Below are 24,729 nucleotides of genomic sequence, written 5' to 3'. Positions count from 1 at the left end.
TAGGCCCTGAGTGGAATTCCTAAATTACACTTATGTACATTAAAATCATGATATTTCATTGCATGTTTCAACCTACCCACCCCCGCTCATAGAGGTGCTAGTTTTCTGTTTCCACTTGAATTCTAGGTAGAAAGTTTGCTGGGTCGCTGAATAAGAGCCTCTAATATGATTAACGAAAATTAGCTGTGGATGAAAATAAGAGCCCATATATGTAATAAATATATCATTAATTTCATAGCAAACAAGGTTGTGAAATGTAATTAGTAACTAAAAGGCATTGCACAGTTTATATTATAAATATTTTCCATGTGGCGGCCATCAGCATATTTGGAGTACCTGGATATAAATGGAGAAACTCCCACTTTATGTTTCCCTTTTCTTACCGTTAGAAGCCAGAACTCTCTCCCCTAGGCCTCTTCTAGATGGGGCCGAGGCATGTAACTTGGGTTATGCCAAGATCGGATATATCCACGAAGGTCTTTAATTTATGGTCTGAGAGAATATGAAGAATTCATTTATCAGTGACTGAGGCAAAAGAGGTGCTGGCCTTTTGATTCAGAAAATGAAAATCGTGTGTCATCCTCCAGCCTCGGGCGTCTTTGCTGCCACTGGGAAGGTCTAGGCCGAGCTCAGGTCGCAGGTGTGATTTCTGAAGACAGCCCTTGGAGTGTGGCTTGGGCCCCGTTCCTAGCTGCGTAGTTTTCACCTGGACTCTACTGAGTTTCCTAACTTACTTTACTAAATTTCACTTCTGCCTAAGCTGCCTAGAATAAATTTTAAGTTTGATACTGAGCATTCTGTGAGGTATGACATGCTGACTTTCAGATATGCTCTCCCGTGGAATCTTAGAATATTCTGGAGTAGAAAAATATTCCCCTCATTGGAATTCTTTCTATCATTTTTACATCTGCATATTTAATGTGACCCCCTAAATTCTTACAGATTATAAACAATGATGCCAGGACTTATCTTCTTAACCATAAAAACATGCAGAATATCATAATGTTCCCAGGGTCATGACTTCATTCTTAAAGACAGGCCAACCTGGTGGTTTTTGGTTGATGAAAATATTTCCAAATACCTTTCAGTGGCCTTTTATTTTGTCAAACCTCAATCACATCTGGCGATTCTGCGAGACTTACCCCATATGTTTCTAATTTACATTCAGTCAACTCATTCAAATGAGTCTCCAGGATGATAAAATTTGTACCCAAGAAGGCAAAGATCCTGCTAATGAACATATTTTTCTGGTCATATATGCTTGACCGGAGTACCTCCAATCTTGAGGGGTTGGAAATAAATTCAGAACTTGGCTCAATTTAATCAATATAAATTTCTTCTGAAACTTAGTTGTGGCATCATACCTGGTGGCTTGTTCCCTCTGTAGTCTAGTAATTCCTGGGTCTGCGTAAAGCTGAAACACAGTCTGAGCTCGAGGCGCCCTGGTTGCACCAAGAATGAGTCTTTCCTGCCTTATAGTTTCAATGACAAGGAAATGTCCAGAATTTAGTTCCACACTAGCACTGACTGAGTACAGTCTTTTTCACTCACCAGCCCCATTTGCTTTGGATTTAAACTAAGGGACACAGTCACTCATGAGGCCAAAGTAGAAAAAGTGTTAAGATCCTTACAGTTCTGTGTGTGTGTGTGTGTGTGTGTGTGTGTGTGTGTGTGTGTGTTGTATGGGGAATTGAACCCAGAGGCATTCTATCTCCAAACTATATGCCCAACCCTTTTTTAATTTACTTTTTCTTTTGAAACAATGTCTCACTAAGTAGCTGAGGCTGGCCTCAAACCTGTGATCTTCTTGTCTTAGCTTCCCAAGTACCGGAATTACAGGCATGGGCCACTACATGCAAACAACGTCAAGACTAAATCCTTTAAATTTTCCTATCAACTATTGCCAACCACTATTTCAATTAAGCTCTATTAAATTATTCCTGTTAATCCAATAGCCCAATTCACAGTTCACTGCCAGTATTTTATTTCCACTGCATAAACTTCACAACCCCCACATTAGTCCATGTCTGTCGAGGTAGACTGTGTGCCCTCACCACAATCATTTCTATCCCTGGCAGATATATTAGAGCGGCTACTTGGGGATGAGATCATATTTGGGGCACATGTCGATGTCTTAAAATTTTATTTTAATAGAAACTCATTGCCAATATAAAAGTCCTGGACCCTAGCATGTCCATGGGACTGTGCTAGACACTCTGGTAGCTATCGCATGCCACCCTCTCCTTCTTCACCATGTCCCAGATTTATTGATATATTGATTATCTTGCAAGACTCATCCATGCAAGGCGTTTCTTGTCCAAGACCTATAAACATGCTGCTCACCCTCCCTAAACCCACTGCCCTCCACTTCCTTCTTTCTTTCTTTCTTCCTTTCTTTCTTTCTTTCTTTCTTTCTTTCTTTTTTCTTTCTTTCTTTCTCTTTCTTTCTCTCTCTCTCTTTCATTTTTCTTTCTTTTCTCTTTCTTTTCTTACTTCCTTCTTTCCTTTCTTCTTTCTTTCTTTCCTTCCTTCTTTCTTTCTCTCTTTCTTTCTTTCTTTCTTTTTTTTTTGGTGTGTGGTACTGGGGATTGAACCCAGGGGCAGTCTGCCTTTGAGCTACAACCCATCCTAATTTTAAAACAGGGTCTTACTAAGTTGCAGAAAGCTCCCCTCACTAAGCAGCTAAGGCTGCCTGCGAACCTGCGAGCCTCCTGCCTCGGCCTCCCAAGTACTAGGATTACAGGCGTGCGCCACCATTCCATCTGACTCCTTGCCTTTGAGGTTTCTTATCCAATGTAACTGCTTCAGAAAGGGTTTTTCTCATCACTCAATGTAGGTGCCTTCTCCTATTATCTTCTGCCTTCATTGCACATCATAATTCATGACTAAATATTCATTTTTTTTATGTTTACTTTCTCTCCCACAGGACTGTCAACTAGACAAGGGAAGGGACCAATTCTTTTAACCACTGTCTGCCATATGTATGGTTGGTATTTCACAAAAAATCTATTGAGAGAGCAGTAAAGTTGCCTATTCATATTTTAATCTGATGGACGTCGTGTTTAATTATATACATAAACAGATTAGTAGGCAGCTTGTCTATGCCCAAGAGATGAATCCACTCAAGAAAGCACACAGTTATCTTTCCATTTAAGTAGTTATTCCTTTGCAGATTAGTCCACATAGAAATTTCCTGGCAATCTTTTCAGACATTGCTGTGAACTTGCGCCAAATACTAAAGGCCATAAAACTTTCTCCCACTAATTTCATTTGTGCTTCTATTCTGTCTGCTCCAGAGCAAGAGAAATGGAAGTGGTTGTTCATCACTGGGAAATAAAAAATGCCATGAGTAACTCTAATGTTTTCATACTGTTTTATATTAATCATTTCTCTGGGTACTTTGTTTCTCTTAACTATACTTAACCAGAAATGAGTAAGCTTCTAGTCTTTCTGTGCATGAGCTAAGTGAAAAAGAAAGAAAGAAAAAGAAGCCAAAAGACAGGCATGATTTCAAATCGTTCCATCCAGCTGTCCTGTTTGGTGTGCTGCATTTTTCAGGCCCCTCATAAAATGTCAAGCATGTCAGACCGAGTGAAAATGGACGCCTTTCAATCCTGTGTTACTGAGAAACGCTGAACCAGTGTTAAGAGTAGCCAACAGGGGGGAATCTGCTGTTTCACTGAATGAGAAACTCTGTGTCCTCCTCATCGATCTTTTGAGATCATCTCCTGATGAAGGAATTCATTCTCCAGTTACTTTTAATTGGGGATGTTTCAGCCTCAGCCTGTCTGTCCTGATACCTCGTGTGAGACAGGGATTGGGACAGAAATTATTAACCCCTGGTGAAAGGGTTAAGAAACAGCAAGCACACTGGGGTTTCTTCGGGTCTCCGAAACACTACAGACATTGAGGATGCCTTGAGGAAATGGCACAGAGGGCGCCCCAACCCAGCCACCAAAATAAACTATGGAAAATAAGTGGGGGTGGGGTAGTGGCATTTTTCTATCCCCACCGTTAACAAAGCTTCAAAAATGGCCCTCCACCTACAAAATGCTTTATTTTTTACCCCATAATCAATCCCTCCAGACTCAGATGTTTCTCATGTACACTCTATCAAAAGAACCCAGTGCCCTCCTAATGTTTTATTTCCCACTAGAGAGGTAAAAAGAGCAACAGCGGCCCCTGCCCACGGGGGCTCATTCCCTGGACTGGAGGCAAAAATGCAGATTGCTGAGGAGACCTGCACTTCACGGTAACTCACTAAAGGCATTGCGTAGAAGCATGAGCCATATGCTGGCGTGGTGGCGCACGCTTGTAATCCCCGCGCTTGGGAGGCAAAGACAGGAGGATTGCACAGGTTCGAAGCCAGGGGCGCTGGCTTAAGAAACCCTGTTTCCAAATATAAAAAAAATAGGTCTGGGAGTGTAGCCCGGAGGTAGGAACCCCAGTACCACCAAAAAAAAAAAAAAAAAAAAAAGCATGAACCATATGCTAGGAGACACAGAGACGAGATCTAAGGGGAATTCTTTAATACAATGAGATGAAAAGAACTTCAATTTATTTATTTACCTAATAAGAATTAGGTAAATTAGATACTAAGATAAATAAATACCTAATTTATTTATTTACCCAGGGTGCTGGGGTAACAACTCCATCCACAGGCTCTAAAACTTACTAGGAGGGTTCATAGGAATCGACATACAATATCCATGCTATGATTCATTATAGTGAAAGAATACAAAGTACAATGGAGAAGGCACGTGGGGCACAGTCTGTAGAAAAGTAAGCACAGGTTTCCAAGGGTCCTCTTTCAGTGAAGTCACTCCAACCGGTTGTGCAGTCTTGTCTAGCAGGACACTCGTTGAGAACTCAGCGCTTGGGACTTTTACTGGGGACCGGTCACATGCCCTCTGCCTAGAAAATACCAAAATTACAGATTCCAGGAAAATAACCACGTTTTCAACAGAAACCATATTATATAGAAATACAGCCTAGGCATGTGCAGATAAGGCATTCTAATGAGTTCTGAGAACTTCCATTCAAAATGCAAGTTCCCTGACCTCAGCCAAAGGTCAGCCTTGCAAGCAAGTCTTTTTGTGGATGGCAGGCTGCCTCATGAACCTGTTTCTATATACCTACTCATTTATTTGTTTTAATGTGTATTCATATACCAAGAAGAGTGGCTACTGAGTTTGTGTCTTAGCTTCAATTCATGTTAAAGAATACTGGATCTTTCCATTTGAATGACACATTACTCCAACGCCTATTAATAGTAGTGTGCCGGGTTCAATCAGTATCTGCTTGCAAGAGCCAACTGTTAAATTGCCAAAAATTTTATGAGCTACACTGGCCTGAAATCTTTTAGAGTAAGAATATTTACACCAAAGAAACTGGAAAATGCTACAAATCAGGGCTTCTTCCACCTCTTTGGAAATCTGGTTATTAAATATTTACCAGCATGCCATTGCAAAGAAGGAGGGGGAGGAGGAGGAGGAAGAGGAGGAAGAAGGAGAGGAGGAGGAGGAGGAAGAGGAGGAAGGAGAGGAGGAGGAGGAGGAAGGAGAGGAGGAGGAAGAGGAGGAAGGAGAGGAGGAGGAGGAGGAAGGAGAGGAGGAGGAGGAAGGAGAGGAGGAGGAAGGAGAGGAGGAGGAGGAGGAAGGAGAGGAGAAAGAGGAGGAAGGAGAGGAGGAGGAAGAGGAGGAGGGAGAGGAGGAGGAGGAGGAGGAGCCAGCTGCTGGGGACACTCAGCCTCTCCAGCACCAAATCTTTGAGCAGTTGACTCAGTGGCCAGCCCTGACCTCCCCATCACAGCGCTGTGCTTTATACAGTGAAAGATGTCTTTTCTCAGTTAGCAAGCAGTTATTAACAAAAAGTGTCTGTTGCACTAAAAAATGAAAGATATGAACCAAATAGAGCATCGGGGAAGAACAATTAAAATCACATGCAGAAAAGACCCAGGAAGACAAAGACACAGGGAGAAGAAAGAAGGGGTACCCCAGGGTAAAACTGGGGTAATGGCCGAGGACCATGTCCTTTCCTCTGTGACTATAATGTTGTTAGAATTTTTCTCATATTCAAAAACACTCAAGACTCAGGCCAGTCTATTAGCCCTTAGTGAGGCACTAGAGAAGGTGACTGAGTGTTCAGCACTTACATCACTTTCTGGGTTTGCCTTTTCCCTGGTAGTACTTAACTTCTGAATTTCTACCTACTCTCAAAGGCCAGAACAAAGTACTAACCCAGACTTCTTTCCATCCTAGTTTTTTTTTTTTTTTAACAAGGCAATAAGAGAAACATCACGATTTTATGGTAACATGAGCTAAAATTCATAAAAATGGAAATTCATTATTATGGTCAATGTGTTGCAAATTAATCTTTAAAATGGAAACATATTTGAGACAGAAACTCAAGCCTTTCTATAGTGGCATGTTTTCTTAACACACACACACACACACACACACACACACACACACACACAGCCTCCACTGTTGGCTTAGTATGACATAAACACATTTTGAGTTATGTGACTGTGAAATTGACCTCTGTCTGAAAGATGCTTTGGAGGTCAACCCTCGGTATCTCATGGATCCTCTGAGCTTCTTTTTGCCCTGCTTAATGCCCTGTGAGCCTGCTGCAAGCCCGGAGCAGATGAGGGCCCTTTTGAGTCTATATCACACTCATGAAGTATGCCATTTTGAAGAAAATCAGCCTCCTTTACAGCAAAGGTGTCTGCCTGCGCTTTGTTCCCTTCCACGGAATTCTTTCAGAGACTCTTATCTGGCTGAGACTCTAGGGTGAAATCTCTTGATTCAAGAAAACTGTTTTATGACTGTGTCCCTTCAAAACCTGCTCCTTGAAAGCTGAGTCCTCCAAAAACCCAATATCTCTCGCTTGAATTAGCTAAATGCCAATAAATTGTCCAACTGAGTATAGTAATGAGACTGCAAGTAGAGAATGTTTGCCTGAAGATGGAAAAAAGGGTTTGGAAAGGCTTATTCCTGTCATATCTATTCTTTGTCTTGCTTGCTTCTTCTCATCTTTTGGCTAAGACAAAGAACAGAATATGTCCTTGGAATCACTTTCCCTCCCATTCCATATTCTTACCAACAAAAACCTCGTATCTCTGAGCAAATATTTCCCCTAAGCTGAAATTCTGCCGCTTTAGTTCCCACTTGCCAAGGCCAGCGTGATTCGAACATTCCTCTCCACTAAGTATCAGTCCTCCATCGGATACCTGCTAAATGAACAGAGGCCCCAGGTCAGAAGGAATGCCAGAAATGCAGATAAAGTCCTGATAATTGGCAGCTGTGAATTAATCCAGCCAGATCGCAGCCCAGCAGGGTGGCCGTGGAAGGGGGCACAGGGTGCTGGGGGACACTTGGCCACAGTGTCTGTAACTTACAGCACCTTCTCCTGGGCCAAGCAGGCTGACATTTCATATCTGAAGTCATCGCAAGAATTAGACAAATTCCATTGTTCTAGCTAGCAGCTGCTCACCATGTCAAATCGATCCCCCGTGACTGCTGAAAAGCCACTTATTTGCACTCGTCGGAGATGATTTTAAATGACTGACTCTGAGGGAGCCGCTGGCCCACCTCGGGACGTTGGAAGCAGAGTTCACTGACCTCTCGAGCCATTCCATTTACTGCTTTCAGACCAGAATTCCATAGCCAACTGAGGCTGGTAATGCAAGAGGCAAGACACTTCTCACCTGAGTATTTCAAAGTAATCATAACCCATTGCCTGCTTCTACTTTGTCAAGGGCCCCCAGAAAACACACAAACAGAGCCTGGGAGGGCTGTGCTCCGATCTTAGTCCTCTGGTCTGGTTCCTTTGAACAATCTGCTGGATTCACCATCAGCCAGAACCCCCTATTTTCAGGTTCTGAACTCCAATGGCCAAACTCTGCACAGTCTTGACGTGTTTTGCACCCTGCTCTTCTTTTTATGACACTGGAGGCTGAATCCAAGGGCATTATAACTCCGAGCTCCACCGCAGCCCTACTTTATTTTTTTATTGTGAAACAGGGTCTCACTACTTTGCTACGGGTCTTGCTATGTTGCTGAGGCTGGCCTCAGTTCTAAGATCCTCCTGTCCCTTAAGTGGCCTCAGAACAGTCAGTGTATTCCTGAGCTTGACCAGTAGGTGGAAACATTTTTGGCTCTGTGACACTTTTAACTTCCCGGTCTGGTAAAACAACAGTCTGATTTCCAGGAAAAGCTGAGGATCTGAGTCCCGAGACTCTTTGTTTAACCTGTTTATTGTGTTTGGAATGCCTTTCCATATAAAAAAAAAAAAGTATGAATATTTTGAGATAATCGGAAAAGAAGATGTTGGGAAATGACTAGAGTTTGCTCTCCGTAGCAGCAGGCATCCGGTTCTCTTAATTCCCTCACACTCTTTTAATTAAGAAATGCAAAGATCATGATTTATAACAACATTTAGTTTAAGATCAGTGTCGTTCTCTTAAAATCCCAAAGGGATTTGTAAACCAAAGGCAGGAAGGAGAGGAGGGTTTAACATACGTATTCTGCTCAGCTACCTGAGAAGTTAGAATCTAAAGCAAACTATCTTTCCACAGATATTTTATTATAATATCTCCTTTAACTATGTTTTCTAAGGTTGGCAGGTTTTCATTTAAAACCCATAGAATATATTTGACAAATGTCAAGGAGATTGTAGGTTATTACTGATCATTGGCAGTAACTCAAATATGGGGCAATTATGTGTCCTGACCTAGTTGATAATTGGACTGATATTAAACCTGAAATAGAATCACTCTTACTCTGTACCTCATTATGATGAAGCCCAAGGTTTACCAGCCATTCCAATAAGGCCTTGAATGGCTTGTCTGTCACTGAAAGACAGAGTCTACAATCTGTCCTTTGAATCATACTAGCAGTAAGACTGGCAGCCATTGAAGATATTATAGGTGTTATGCTAGAACATTCTTCTGAAAGGCTGAGGAATATTTACATAAAATAATTAGTATGTCACTTTTTCATTTGTGTATGAGTATGGAATTATGATGTTAAACATATTTCTTATTCTGGTCATTTCAATATCAAGACATGGGTCCATTTGACATCCCCACATTGATGTTTCCAAGATTATCCATGGGATGCCTGTTCAGAAACAGACTCCTGATCTTTCACCCTCAAAACTGTTTTGTTTCAGAGCCCTGTTTCTAGTTCACTGACTCAGTCAGAAACCTGCAAGTGGCCTTGAAGTCAGCTTCTCCTTCACACTCCACAAACGACCATTACCAAATATTCCAAATTTGGCCTGCTACTCTGTTGACAACGCAGCACATTTCTCCAGCTCCACAGCTACCAGGAAAGATCAGGCCAACACAGCCTTTCCCATGGACTATTCATTGACCTCCCAACCGGGTATATGAGTGAGTCATGAATATTAGAAATACCAGGTAAATAGGAAATCATTAGCGTTCGTCAGCAAAATATTCTAAAAAGTAAATTCAGGGTGTTAATCTACTCTGGCTGCTATAACAAAATACCATAAACTGGGTATATATTATATACAAATAAATGTAGTTTTCATAGTTCTGGAGGCTGGGATGTCCAAGAACAAGGCACTAGCATATTTGATGTCCAGTGAGAGCGTCATCTCTAGTCCTTAGATGGTGCCCTCTAACCAAGTCCTCACATGATAAGTCCTCACAAGCGCCCCGGGCCTCTTTCATATGGGTACTAATCTCATCTCTGAGATCTTTAATTACATGAATTTAAAAACCTTCCCAAGATCCCAGCACTTAATACCATACCTTGGAGAGTAGGACGTTGACATATACATTTAGGGGAGACACAGACATTCAAAACATAGCACAAGGGATACAAAAGTTTGAGATGAATTCACATACACTTTTAGAAGACCACTGAAGGGTTTAGAGGATACACTTAATATTTTAAGACATGCATCACTCGAAACCAGTCCCTGAAGTTCACTGTCAGAAAAATACCAAATCTCACAAGGTTATTCAGGACAATTGACTCATTTAAAAAAATACCCAATTTCTTTGACATGTGACCAGGTCTTCCTGAGTGCTGGGGCCGCCGATCTCGTTCTGGGCATGGTTGTTCTTCCCAGGGCCCTTCTATCTATCTGCTGGACAGACAGAAAGGCTCTGTGCGCAGGAAGAGAAGCCAGAACTTACAAACGCATGAAGCCTGTGGAGGCAGGCGTCAGGGCTCTGGATGTCTGCAGAGAAAGTTGAAAATGCGCCAGCGTGTGAGAAGTTGGGAGGCATTCTAAAGCTTTATGGAGACATCAAAAGCCAAGCATCATATGAAAAGAAATTAAGGAATAAAACTGCAATTTTTATAGGCTTCTTGGGATCGCTTCCAATTCCATTGAACCTATAAATATTTAGTTGGATTACAGTTATTCATAACATAAAACAGGAGCATATTTTAAAGACAAAAAATATGAAACGAAAACCTTTGAGGACAGAGACCTTTACTATTCAGTCATTGCTGTCTGATGATGTCTTTTGTCTGACTAAATTAGATGGTAAGTCCAGGGCTCCTCCAGGATGTCAGGTGTGAATCTCATCTCTGAGAACAGCTTAATCTCCTCTAAAGGTTTAAAACAGGACAGATATTTACCCAGAGCCACAACATTACAAGAATTCATAAAAGTTGTAAACATATTGAAATAGATTTAATGTGGAGATTAAAAATGATATTAATAAAGACTTACAGTTAGTCTTTATAGATTTTAGAAAGGCATTTTCAGATTACAGAACTTTCAAAAATAACATAATTCTAATTTTACCTAACTCTCTCAAAAGTATCTCGCTTTCCTTTTCATGCAAAATATTTTACAGTTTATATTCCCACTGAAGAACCTTTTAAAAGATTTATCCTTATGTATCTAGAGTTGTACAACCTCATGTGGTAGTCACTATCCACAATTATTAATTAAAATTAAGAGAGTTAATAATTATATTCCTCAGTGGATCTGAAGTTGTTTAAAGTGCTCTCTGGCCACTTGTCACTACTAGCTACCACAATTCACAGCGCAGATAAGAACTTCTTCCCCAACACTTTCTCTGAGTGATGCTGATCTAAAGTAACTTTCTTTACTATATTCTGCACGTCAGTAGCTGTAGGTCTTAATAGTAGTAATGTACAAGTAGTTCTTAGTTAAGCAAGGTTTATTTCTCTGGCAGATTTCGTGTGTGTATGTGTGTGTGTGTGTGTGTGTGTGTGTGTGTCTGTGTGTGTATGTGTGTGCGTGTGTGTGTGCATGCACACATGCATCCATGCACACCTTTATTATGCTAATAAGAATGTAGGTTGCCATTAGGAATCTGGAATATAGAGGTTTCTCAGACCAATTTAGATATCAGATTCATATTTGTGGAGTCACTTCAAGGACAGGGTTCGTGGAACAGTCTTTGGGAAATGTGGTTATATGGAGTAAGAAACTTGATATCATGGACTAAGTCATATAGCTGCTGCTGGAACTTTCCTACTGGAAATTCTGGAGCCCCAGTGCTCTGTTACTATCTTCTTTAGATTCTTCTGCCTACTGAGTCCTTGAAACTATCTGGCTAAGAGACTATCAAAATAAGCATCAATCCATTTGACTTGTGTGTGTGTGTGGTACTGGGGTTGGAACCCAGGGGCACTGAACATCTGAGCTACACCCCCAGCACTATTTTTTATTTTTTATTTTTAAACAGGGTCTCATTGAGTTGCAAAGAGCCTCACTAAATAGCCGAGGCTCTCCGTGAACCACAATCTTCCTGTCTCAGCCCCCCAATTGCTGGGATTAAAAGCGTGCACCACCGCACCCAGCTACATTGGACATTTAATTTCCCTAGAAACATTGTTCTACAACATAGAGTGAAACTTGTGTGGGATAGGTAAGTAGAGCTACTGGCAGTGATGGTGAAGGCAGAGAAGTTGTCATGGCTATAAGGAACCTGGCAGCAATAAAATGTGTATGAAAACCAATCAGAATAGACATTGCCACAAGTGTCTATTCTGCTCCCATTGAGATAATGACTGATCTGGGGTGAAGAAATGCCAACAATGCATAAAGCGTCCCTAAGATGAAGATGTACAGCTTATCTCTATGCTTAAAAAGACAATTTTGTTCCTATAGGTCTATAAGTCTTTGAGCCAAGAGGAATAAAATCATTTTAGTATGACACAACCAGAATTTGCAGGATGGAATGAAATAGCACAGAAGGAATAGAAACATGTGTTTCCCAATCTCAGCAGCCAAAAATTGTATAAGAGGCATTTGTGGTAGCTTTTATGTGAAAGGGAAGATGAGGTATGCTATCACATGCTGGAAATAAAGATTTCTGAAATTGCTAAATACCATTTTGAAAGAAAAAAAAAACAGCTAATCTTTTTTTACTCCAAGAAGCATTCCAGAATGGCTTAAAAGTTTGTTTTGCAGGTAACTAAGAAAGCCGAAAGAATCAGTAAATGCTATGACGGGAGCAAGTGTGGCACAAAACTTTGTGATGTTTTGTCTAGAAAATCCCAACCTGCCACTTATGCACATATATTGTAGCATAGAATAGGCTACCTCCAAGCAAAGGTCTTAACGCATGTCTTTACTGAACAGGGAGATAACATGGAGTTCTCTTTTAAAGGCACAAAACAACAGTAAAACCCGTGAGTACTGTGACCGAGTTTCTTGTTTATTATAAATGTCTATTTTGTAGAAACTCAGAGAAGGAAAGTTGACCTTTATTAACGTGCTTACTCTCAAACTTGAGTTTCTCACACCAATTCATGTAGGACATGACTGTGTCTAAGCCATTAAACCCTCATGATGGCAAGGCAACCACATGATCAGGATCGTTTTCTACTGACAGCGCTGGTGACGTTTGTTGGATCCAGTGTTTCTAGGATTTGATTCTCACCTCACGCATGCCTTTACATTCTTAGAAACTTGCATAGAAGTCAAGATATTGTTTATTCCCAAACTCCACACTATTGTCTCTTTTTTCCATTCTCATTCACCTTGTACTTCTTTACCTTCGCTTTTGTTACCCTTCCTTCAACAGACCTTATCCATTCTTCAGGACCTGTTTGGTAGCACACCTTTCCCACAAAACCTTCTGAAAACTCTCCAAGTCAATTCTTCCCTTTCTAATTCCTATGGTGCCTATCGTTGGAGGACACTCCTACCTTAGGGCACTGTGCTTGAGGATGTCCCTACACAGAGAACATACACTTTTGATCTTCTCTGAAATGCTTACTGTTGGCCCTTTTGCACCTAGCATGGTGCCTAAACAATAGCCGATTTAGCTTTGGCCAGACGCTCCTCTGTTTCGCCATTCCAAGACCTTTCCTAATTCATCAAGTGTTCAGTGACTGACCGCCTGCATAGGGATGATGTGTTTGGAATGCAGACACATGGAAGAAAATAAATCTTGCTATCAGAAATCAATACCCAGTGCAGCAGAAGCCCAGAGGAAGGAGAAATTAACTCTGTCTTTGGAAGTAGGAGGCTCTTGAAAAGGATGCTTCAATTCAACTCAGCCTTACAGTTTAGCTACAAATCTGCCTGCCCCTTCTCTGTAGCCTTGTCAACAAAAGGACTTCATATGCTTAAAATTACACATGAAGAACTAAAGGCTCAGAGAAGTGTGATGATAAGCTTCAATGATGTCTACATTTTCTTTGTGTGTTCTATGAATTTTTTATCTTTGATTTTTTAAAATTTTTTTGTGGGTCTGGGAATGGAACCCAGGGGCATGCTACCTCCGAGCTACACCTCCTGCCCCATTTTTTATTCTTTATTTTGAAACCGGGTCTCACTGAGTTGCAGAGGGCCTCACTAAGTAGCTAAAGCTGTCCCCGAACCGCGATCCTCTGGTCTCAGCCTCCCGAATGCTGGGATTACAAGCGTGTGCCATCACACCCGACTCTATCTTTGATATTTTTAAGTAATTCTGCTTATAAATTTATTTTTCATATTTTATAACAACTAGATCTAAATGATAATCTTGTCCATGAGAGTTATTTGTAGAAACTATTAAAATTTTGTGTCTCTTTTTTTCTTTTTTCTTTCTCTCTCATTCTTTCTTTCCTTCTTTTTCTATTCCTGATTTCTTGCAGACTTTTAGTGGACATAAGAGTCCACTATAAAGGAAATGTGGTATTCTTCACCTGGAACAAGCCCCAAACTGTATGGCTAATCTAGTGAGTATGTTTTGAAAAGGTCTTGATTTCCTTTCCTTGATCTAAGGGGAAGTAGTGTTTGATCAAACCCAACTAATCTCTCATTTCCAACCAGTTGTGAACACATGCTTCTCAGGAATCCAGACCACTGGCATAGAGCGGAGTACATAATCAGAGGAAAGTGGTGAAATACAGATCAGGCTTTAAATTTATTAAGCCACAGTAACTAGTCTGACAGTTCCTCCATGGACCTCCATTCAAAGCTGTTCTTGTCAGGAGTGTGCAGCTCTAGGACCAGAGTTCTTCATTTCTTCAATATTCCTAATAATGTGACAGTTCTGACTTGCTTTTTAAAAATTGAAAACTTTGTTATATGCACTAAAATGTATTCAGTAATTGTTAACTAAATTCATATGTCTCTGGCATTGCAAGGTGCCACTGGGGAAACCACGAAAAGGACTGAGTTTAAAATCCCAGCTTAAACCCTGTGCAGTGGCACTTGCCTGTGATCCTAGATACTTGGGAGGCTGAGAAAGGAGGGTCACAAGTTCAAGGCCAGCCTGGGGAACTTAGCCAGACCTTATATCAAAAGAAAAGGGAAGGGAAGGGAAGGGAAGGGAAGGGAAGGGAAGGGAAGGGAAGGGAAGGGAAGGGAAGAGAAGAGAAGAGAAGAGAAAAGAAAAGAAAAGAAAAGAAAAGAAAAGAAAAGAAAAGAAAAGAAAGGAAAAGAAAAGAAAAAGGGCTGGAGATACAGCTCGGTGTTAAAGCACCCCTGGTTTCAATCCCCAGTACTGCAAAATAAATAGAAAATAAATAGAAAAGGGATGGAAGTATAGCTCAGCCTTTATGTTCAATCTCCAGTACCAGAAAAAAAAAAAAAAAAACAGTTTAAGATATCAATGGTAAGTATCCATTAACCTAAATGTATATACATCAGTTTACTTCTTTTTCTTTTAAAGCATTGTTTTATAAAAACCTGTATGGGTATGGGAAACAAAATCCCCCCTACCACTGGTAGGGATATAGACTGAAATCCTCAGGATATTTTGTTATTACTTGTTGAAATTCAAATACTTCTATTTTTGATCTATCAACTCCTCTGCCACAAATCTAGTGCATTAGTCCATTAATTCACACAGATAAACCAAGAGTTATCATGAGAATTTTTATTATAGCATCCTTTATAGTAAACAATATAACCAAATGTCAGTTTATGGTGATGTTTACATAAATTACAGTAAAGAAACTCAATGAAGTAAAATATAAATATTTTTTAAAAGAAGCAAACTCTTATATGCTGATAGGGAAATATTTCTAAGATGTATTATTTTCAAAAGATAATTTGCAGCAAACTTTTGAAATATTGTGTGTATTTATTTATTTATTTACAGTACTGGGATGGATCCCAGGGGCATTCTACCTGTGAGTAAACCCTCAGCCCTATTTTTTATTCTTTATTTTGAAACAGGGTCTCACTGAGTTGCAGAGAGCCTGACTAAGTAGCTGAGGCTAGCTTAGAACCAGTCTCATCCTGTTTCGGCCTCCCAAGTACTGGGATTGCAAGTGTGTGCCACCACACCTGGTTCTATTGTGTGTATTTAAAAATACTTTGTGAGGACATGCTCAGTCAAGTACAAGTTGGAGGACAAAATAATGTATTACCTGGGCATGTAATCCCAGTCATAAAATACAATATCTTAAATGAAAAATGCAGTAAAAATACTTAATAAAAATGTTTGATAAGCCAGAAGAATGTGACGATTCCCTGGATGTGGTATTGCATGTTTGAAATCCCAGCATTTGGGAGGCTGAGACAGGAGGATTGCGGTTTGTGGCCAGCCTCAGCTACTTAGTGAGGCTCTTTGCAACTCACTGAGGCCCTGTTCCAAAATAAAAAGAATAAAAAATAGGGCTGGGGGTGAAACTTGGAGGTAGAATGCCCCTGGGTTCCATCCCCAGTACCACAAAAAGAAAAAGAAAGAAAGAAAAAAAAACAGAAAAAAAGAAAGTGAAGTTCTCGAAAACTATTTACTATACGATATATAAAATAAAGTACATGGTGGGGGAGTGTTACGTAAAAAATAGAACAGTGACTGTAAAATAATATTAAGCAACATAACATGCAGTTAGAGCCGAAGAAAGAGGAGGATAAAAAAACTGAGGAGAAAGAAATAAAGGATGGGAAGAAGGAAGGAAGGAAAGGAGGAAGAAAAGAAAGGAGGAGGGAAGGGAAGGGAAAGAAGGAAAAAGAAAGTTTGAAAAATAATGGCTAAAATGTTCCCGGTTTTAAAAGGAATATCAACTCACAGAATAGAAAAGTTTGATTAAAAAAAAAACACAAAGCAGAATAAGCAAAACCTCTCAAATCTAGATAAATCATAATCAAATTGATGAAGAGCTAAGACAGGAGAAAATTTTAAATGGAGTCAGAGAAAGACGGAATATACGCAGAGGAGCGATACTAATAAGCAAGCCTGACACCTCAGCAGAAGCCATGGACTCTAAGGAAATGGAGGGCCATCTTTTAAGATCAGGAGTTGTCATCTTTCAGTGTAGAATTTGATAACCAAATTCTGAGGACAAAAGAAGCATATTTTCAGATAAACCTGAAAGCATTCGCAACTAGTAGAACAGCGCTTCGCAGCATGTTAAAGGAAGGTTCTAAATCTGCAAAATAACTGATAGGAAAAGGGTCTTGTATATCAGCAAAGAAACTAAGAGCATCCCAAAGCAAACATATGGAAAAACACAAAAAAAGATCTATTCATCAGATAGCTTTACTTATAAGGCAACCATTCAAGAACAATAACTATGAGATGTTTAGTTTAACACAGATAAATGTAAAATGTATTATGAGCACACAGAATGAGGGGAGATAAATGTTATAAGGTATTTACATTACTCATGAAGATATATAAGTTTAATGTAAATCATAGTATGACACTTGAATAATGCATATCATAATCACAGGACCGATCTTTAAAAATGAAAATAAGACAGTATAGCTGAAAAGAAAAAGGATACATAAATGGAACGTAATATTGGATTCGTGTAAAAGATAGCAAAAATGGAAAAATAAAACAAAAGAATAAATGAAACAAATGGAAAAATAGCAGGAAAATTATAACTCTATGAATGTCAATAGAGTAAATGGAATAAAAGACAGATATTGTCCAACTTGTGATAAAAGCAAGATTCAACCATAAAAGACAGTTGAATAACAAAGTGGAAAAATATTTAATATGCATACGAAAAGGGGAGCCCATATATATTTAAAAGATAAGAAAATATTATGAACTATTTTGTGCCCATAACCAGCCCTACACAAACTCATTTAGAAAATAATAGAGGAAGAAATATTTCCCAGCTCATTTTATGAGGCCAATATTACTGTAATACCAAATCCAGAGAAAACATAAGAAGAAAACTATAGAGAAATATTTCTCATTCATAAATCATAAAATCTTTAATAAAATGTTAACAAATTAAATTCAGCAATATATAAAAATTATTATGTATCACGGTCAAGTGAGGTTTACTTGGAATGTAATATTGGTTTACCATTTGGAAATCAATCAATGTAAACTACCATGATAATAGAATAAAGACCAAAAAAAAAACCCACACAGTTATTTTAATAAATGTAGGAAAATAATTTAACAAGAGTCAACATTCAAGCCGTGTATAATTCAAGCAGGGAATGGTAGAACATGCCTATAATCCTGGCTACTCAGAAGGCTGAGACAGGAGGACCACAAGTTTGAGGCCAGCTTGGGAAACATAGGGAGACCCTATCTCAAAATAAAAAAAAAAATAAAATAAAAAGAGCTGAGGATGTAGCTCAGTGGTAGAGCACCCCCAGGTTCAATCCTCAGAAGAGAAACAAAGCTTCCACAGTTATTTGTGATATAAAAAATAAATCCTCAGCAAACTAAGACAAAAACACTGACATGGAGATTTTGTGGGTTTTATTTTATTTTATTTTATTTTATTGGTACTGGAGTTTGAACCTGGGTGTGTCCTACAGCCAGACTACATCTACTCCTTTATATTTTGAAATAGGGTCTCACTAGGTTGCTGAGGCTGGCCTTGAACCTATGATCCTCCTGTTTCAGCCTCCCAAAGGCTGGGTTTACAGGCGTGCTCCACCATGACTGGCAAGCACAGGGATGTCTAGGGGAGTGAACCCTTTCTGTCTGATATTGTAATAGTGGATGTGTGACATTATATTTGTCAAAATCCTTAGATCTGAATATCACAGAGTGAACTATAATATAATTATAGACTAGTTAATGTGAATTGCTATAATCTGAATGATTGCCCTCCCAGAATTCATACGCTGTGACCTAGTCCCGAAGGGGAAGGTATTAGGAGGTGGGGCCTTTGGAGGTGACCAGGTCCTGGCAGTGAAGGCCTCATGGATGGGGTTGGTGTCCTTACGAAGGGGCCCAAGGGTGCTTGTTGGCTCTTCTCATCATGAGAGGGTCCAGTGAGAAGGAGCAGTTCTCTGAACCAGGAAATGGACCTTCACCAGACTCCAGATCTGTGGCAACTTGACCTAGAACTCCAGCCCCGGGAGAAATCAGTTTCTATTGTTTGTAAAATATCTGGTGTTCTGTTGTACCTGCCCAAATGGACTAGACAGAATGCATAAATAATTGTCAAATATAATAAGCAAAGCACACTAACAGAAGATATCAGAAACAAGAAAAACCTGGGGTGGGTGTTATGTGGTATGTGTTATGTGAGCTGGTATTTGCACCCAGGCCCCGGAGTAAAAGCTTAGTTCCCAGCCAGCTGTGGCTGGGAGGTGGCAGAACCCTGAGGAGGTGGGGCCTGGGGTCTCTGGAGGCTTGTCTTCTAAAGGGAATAAGGGAACTGTGATCTTTTTTCTTCCTTGTTTTTATATTTCCTCCCTATGGGGTGAAGGGATGTGCTGCCTCACCCCCGGCCCCAAAAGTAACAGGGTGAACTGGCCGTGGGCTGAAACCCCAAACTGAACCAGAATAAACCTTCTCTGTTTAAGTTGATTATCTCTGATAATCTTTTATAGCAATAAAAAACTGAATCACATAACTTTCCCAACAGGGAAAAGGAGAATATGGAAAGTCTATAATTTTTGCTTAATTTCTCTATAAACCTAAAATTGCTCTAAAAAATGAAGGTGGTAATTCTTTAGAAACACGCAGAATGTTTTCATTAGTAGTAAAAGACTAAATATTTTTGCTCTAAAATGGGAAGCAATGCAAAGATACCCACTCTCACCATTTCTGTTTCACAGTATAATAGAGGTCCTGGATGTCACAACAAAACTGCAGGAATAAATGTTTAACACAAAGATCGGGACGTAACAGCCAGGTGTGGTGGCGCACGCTTGTAATCCCAGCATTTCGGAGGCTGAGACCTGAAGATCGCGGTTCATAGACAGCCTCGGCTACTTAGTGAGGCCCATTGCAACTCAGTGAGACCCGGTTTCAAAAATAAAAAGACCAAAAACAAGGACCGGGGGTGTAGCTCGGAGGTACAATGCCCCTGGACTCCATCCTGAGTACCAGGGGGCGGGGGGAGATTGAGACAAAGCAAGCTGGTGCCGTGGTCAGGCCTGTAATCCTAGGAGGCTGAGACAGTAGGATCACAGGTTTGAGGAAAGCCTCAGCAATTTAGTGAGACCCTGTTTCAAAATAAAAAAATAAAAAGAGCTGGAGTTATGGCTCAGAAGTAGAATTCCACTGGGTTCAATCCTAAGCACAAAAATAAATAAATAAATAAATAATAGTTATCTTTGAAGATCAGCCTAGTAGAAGAGAGGGAATTGTTTATTTGTAATTTTCTGTCTCTCTATATAGTTCTGAGTATACACTACAGCTATACATAAGCATATACATAGCACACAAACTTTCATCATTTTGTTGTTACTTATTTTTTTGTGTGTATGTGCTACTGGGGGTGAAACCCAGGGACATTCTACCTCCGAGCTATACCCCAAACCCCAGCCCTGTCTTTTTTTTCTTTCAGTACCAGGGGCATTCTACCTCCGAGCTATACCCAACCCTATCTTTTATTCTTTATTTTGAAACAGCGTCTCAATGAGTTACAAAGGGCCTCACTAAGTAGCTGAGGCTGGCCGCAAACCATGATCCTCCTGTCTCAGCCTCCTGAATGCTGGGATTAGAGGCGTGTGCTACCACGCCCGGCATGTAGTTATGTATTTTTTAATTATAAATTTGTATAAAAATTAAATTTAAGTATCTGACACCTAAAATAACCCAATGTATCTTGTTGAATAAATGAATGGATAAGTGATTTTTTAAACAATTTTAATCGGTTGAGTTTTTAAAAACGTCAAGTCCTCTTTATATAATTCAACACATATCAAAGGCTGAACAAAACACTGTATAGTGCATAGAGGTGATAAAATTAACTATCATTCACAAAGAACACCTCGGGGAATGGTTGTGGCTTAACTTTCTGGCTACCATGGAGGCAGATAATGTTTCCTCTAGTTTGCATATGATAAACGCTTAGGTCAGGGAGAAAGGGTAATTTGTCAAGGCTCATTGGAATAGGGGTTGCTACACTCAAAATTGGCTGCCACGACCTCTTCTTTAATGTATGGTTTCTGTAATGTTTTTCTTTGCTTCTCATGCCTCAACAGTAAACAAAGAGGAAAGTAAAATCAAAGGTCCATTTGAAAAAGCAAATTAAGTTTAGGGTGCAGCAGCTAAAGTGACTGGGTTTGGGGGGGAAAGGTAGTCACCGGGAGGGGGCGTGGCCAAGGAGGAGTTACAGAATCCAACCGAGGGTTGGTCCAACCAGACTTGTCTGAAGCGCTGATATAAGCGCATGAAAATATCCGTGAGATGAATTAGAAATGGGATGCCCGCTGAGTCAGATCTTCTCAAGTGGCTTTTTATGTAGTTACAGAAATGCATATATTGGTCCAACTCCAGCTGAGGCAGACAGTGCTTCAGATAAAAATGTAAAGACAGTCCTCACCAGCAAGAACATTTTTCTGTTGAAGAGTTTTGCGGCATGCACGTGCAATCGTGGTGAGCCAAAAGACAGCAGCGGCTGGCAGCTGAACACTCTGAGGCTGCCCCTCCGGAAAAAAAGAAAGGCCCAGCACAATGCCATTCATGCGATGGAGGAATTTCCTTCAGTATCTAAACCCTTAACAAGCTTGCCAAGAAGTTGTCTAGCTTGGATAATCACGAAAGGAAAGCAGAAAGAATAAGGACTATAGGGAACAAGAACGCTTGTGTCCCTTTTTTTTCAGACTTTGGACTGTGCTCTGGGAAGCAGAGTGAACTGACAAATGAATCTATTTCTGTATACATTTTTATTAATAGGAAATCAGAGTCGCGTTGCTTCTGTAAATAAATGTTGGGTAAATATTTATAAATTCAGTCTGAAATGGCACTAAATTATTAGTCTGGAGACACCCAAGTGTCAAGGTCCAGCCTTGGCTGTGTTTATATAGTTCTTTTTTTTTTTATTAAATCCTTTTCATCATGGAATCAAGGTTCCAAAGAAAAAGAAAAAAGCCAGAACCTCTCCTAAGATTAAGATTGCCTGAGGGGGAAAAAAAAAAATAACTGCAGTCTTCAACTGCAGGAAGAGCAATTTTGACAGGTATGCAACTGAATGCTATGATGAACATGGAATCAACGTATTTTAGGATTCAGACATCAAGAGTGGACACTGGCCAAAAGGAAGAAGTTTATGTTTGACATGTGCTTCGGGCTACGCTTCAAAGATAAGTAGAATTTGGGACTGAGACTGAATACCAGACACAGGCATAATGCCATTGAAGAACTATGGGATCCTATTCTATTATTCCTCCTCCTCCTCTTCCTCCTTCTCCTCCTCCTCCACCACCACCACCTCCTCCTCCTCTTCCTCCTTCTCCTCCTTCTCCACCACCACCACCTCCTCCTCCTCTTCCTCCTTCTCCTCCTCCTCCTTACTAAAAAGTGGAATTGCAAAACTAGGCTATCTTTTTTCCAGTGTATGTTTTTGGCCCCTTTGTCAAAAATCAATTGGCTGAAAGTGTGTGGACCTGTTTCTGGGTCTTCTATTCTGCTCCATTGGTCTATGTATCTGTTTTTGTGCCAGTACCATGATGTTTTTATTACAATGGCTTTGTAGCATAGTTTAAAGTCAGGTATTGTGATTCTTCCTGCGTGGTTTTTGTTGCTGAGAACTACTTTGGCTATTCTGAGCTTTTTGTAATTCCAAATAAATTTAAGGACTGATTTTTCTATGTCTATGAGGAATGATCTTGGTAGTTTAATGGGCATTGCATTAAATCTGTAGATCACTTTTGGAAGGATGGCCATTTTAATGATATTTATTCTGCCAATCCATGAACATGGAAGATCTTTCCATCTTCTAAGACCTTCTTCGATTTCTTTTTTCAATGTTTTACAATTTTCTTTGTAGAGATCTTTTACCTCCTTGGTTAAGTTTATTCCTAAGTATTTTATTTTTGTGTGGGATATCCTGAGTGGAAATGTTTTCTGAATTTCTTTTTTCAGTAGATTTATGGTTGGTGTACAGGAAAGCTTCTGATTTTTTAAGATTGATTTTGTATCCAGACACTTTGCTGAATTTGTTGATCAGTTCTATAAGCCTTTTGGTTGAGTTTGTTGGGTCTTCTAAGTACAGTATCATGTCATCTTCAAACATTCTTTTCAAAAACAGTCTATGGCCAGTCTTTTCACTTAGTAATTTTAATGGGTATATTTTACTCATGGATTTTATTTACATTTTACAATATGTTTCCTTTCTATTGCTGAGTAGCGTTCTATCACAAGGATAGACCATTGTTCACTTATCCTCACCCACTGAGAAATATTTGGTTTGTTTCCCATGTGAAGCAATTATGTATAATTTGCTCTGATTGCTATAAACATTTACTTATAGCTTTTGTGAACACACCTTTTTATTTATCTTGGATAAATACATAGTACTGCAATTAATAGGTAATGTGGTAATTGTATGTTTAATTTTTAGAGAGGCTATAACATTCTTCATTCCCTCCAGCAATTTATGAATTCCAGATGTTCTTCCATCCTTTTAGTTTAAACTTATATGTCTTTACATTTAAAGAAGATTTTTTTCAAGTGAGCAACATATAGTTGTGTCTTTAAAAAAATCAAACCTGATAATCTCTGTCTTTTAATGGTTATACTTAAACCACTTACATTTGATGTGATTATTGGTAAAGTGGAGTTTAACCTGCCATCTTTCTACTCGTTTTCTGATTTCTTTGGATGAGTTCAATTGTTTTTATAATTCTATTTCTTCTGATTATTGGCTTATTAGCTATGGCTTTTAGTTGTATTTTGCTATTGCCTTATGTTTTATAGCACACATCTTTAACTTTTCACACTTTACCTTTTATTATACAATTGACTGTGTAACGTAATAACTTTATAACAGTATCCTGTATGTTCTAGGAGCTTCAGGGCATCATCTTCCTCCTTTACTCCAGTGTGCCAGATTGATCTATGTGCCATTAGATTTCCCCCAGGCCAATATAGTATAGTGGAGAATTGCTCATTGACTCTAACAGTACAATTTCATTCTAAAATTCCATTATTTTGAATTTAATCTATGACTACGATTTTGACTATGTTTAATACTGCCCCCTCTCCTTTCTCTAATGTTTCTTTGGAATCTCCCTAAACTAGACAGTACTAGCTTGAGGTAGCTTATGTCAGGTTTCCACTTTCCTGAACTAGTACAGTTCTAAGAAAATATAGGAAAGAGTCTAGAAAGTAAATGATCAAATGTTAATTAGCTTGAAATAAGCTTGAAGCTTGACATAAGTTTCAACTTTAAGTTATAATATTTTATAAGTAATAAGTTTTTCTCTTTTCCTAAATTTAAGTGTAAGTGAACATTTATTTTCAAATATTGTGGAACTTATAGTATATATTTACATAAGATGTATGTACATATGTATAATTTTAATTAACTAGTGTTTAAAAATTAAGAATCTTATTTACACTGCCATTAACAAATATTCATTTAATGAATATTCATTTAATGAATATTTTATACCAAACATGACATGATATGATTACATCTTTAATTTTTTTTATTTTCTTGAATCATTTCAAAACATCAGACTCTTTTTTTGGTGGTGGTGGTGGTACTGGGGTTCCTGGAAACCCTTCTACCTCCAGGCTATACTCCCAGATACCTAATTTTTATATTTTTATTTGGAAACAGGGTCTTTTATGCCAGCGAGGCTAGCTTCGAACCTACACGATCCTCCTATCTCAGCCTCCCAAGCGCAGGGATTACAAGCATGTGCCACCATTCCCGGCAACATCAGACTCTTTAATGCTCATTTTAGTGGCTTAATTTTATATTCAAAATACTTTAAAAATTTTTAAATAATTTCTTCACATTAATGATAGATTTTTATCACCTAATCTTTAGTATTGAGTTTAAAAAGAGTAATTTTGACAGAGTTCTTGACTTTAACCAATTTTAACAATGTATATACATATTATATATATTATGAGAACACAGATACATACATAAT

Source organism: Muscardinus avellanarius, assembly GCF_963383645.1.
Source record: "Muscardinus avellanarius genome assembly, chromosome: 12".
In the NCBI taxonomy this organism is placed as follows: Eukaryota; Metazoa; Chordata; class Mammalia; order Rodentia; family Gliridae; genus Muscardinus; species Muscardinus avellanarius.
The sequence above is the reverse complement of the archived record's forward strand: the minus strand, read 5'-3'. Positions refer to the sequence as shown.